Raw genomic sequence first — 957 nt, forward strand, 5'->3', positions numbered from 1 at the left:
CGCTCCGAGTCAGTGCCGCCCGCGCCTCCGCCTTTATGCGCTGTGGTCCGACCTGGTTGAGAACTGCAGAACAAAGGGGGCGGGGCTTGGCCCCGGGTCCCGCTCTCCCCCCGCTTTCATTCCCGCGTGTCCCGCGAGCAGAAAATACCGGGACTTTTGTGAATTTCCCTTCCACGGGGCACAATGAGTTCGCTTTTTGGGTCGTGTGCCTCTTTCAAATAGCAAGGACAGCGTGTTTGTTTTTTACAATGATTCTCGTTTGATATGTCGTGATCGTTTAGAAGGAAAAGCTCATCCATAGAAATTTACCTCACTTATTGATTCATTTAAATTATGCTCTGATTTGTTATTTTCAAAGATGTATGTCTAATGTATTTCAGTTTAACCTGCTTGTAGGGATTTTCCTGTGTGGCTTCTCCGTTTACACAGTTACTGCACTTTTTTTTAATGGATAATCTTGCAGCAAATTCTGTCCAATCGTGTTTCTGAGAAATTCTACCCGTCCTTGGGTTTTTTTCACATCCTCATTTCCCGCCGTCTCTGAATGTTATCTGAAGGTGAATTTAACAGTAAAAATATGCTAATTGAGATTTTAAATGTTTCACTTTCATTTTTTAAGGTAAAAGTATTCTTTTGGGCGAATATTTTTACAGAATTTTCCAGAGCAGTGGTGGAATAGACAAGAGCATAGCTATTTTTAGAGCAATTGAAAAATTAAATTCTTAAAAAGAAGGGTAATTTTGCATTTCTCAGGTATTTATTAATTCTGGGTTTGCTCTCTTTATTGGAGGAAAATGTTATGAGACTTTGCTGTTGAAATCAAGCAGTATTTACTAATAATTATTAAGTAGATAGCTTTCGACCTGAAAATTATCTGGAATGATAAAAATGTTTCCTGTATTGAGTGTTTGCTGCCCTCTCATGGACAGCAAAATAACATCTCAGAAGTTTTTTGAT

Source organism: Parus major, chromosome 1A (assembly GCF_001522545.3).
Source record: "Parus major isolate Abel chromosome 1A, Parus_major1.1, whole genome shotgun sequence".
Classification (NCBI taxonomy): domain Eukaryota; kingdom Metazoa; phylum Chordata; class Aves; order Passeriformes; family Paridae; genus Parus; species Parus major.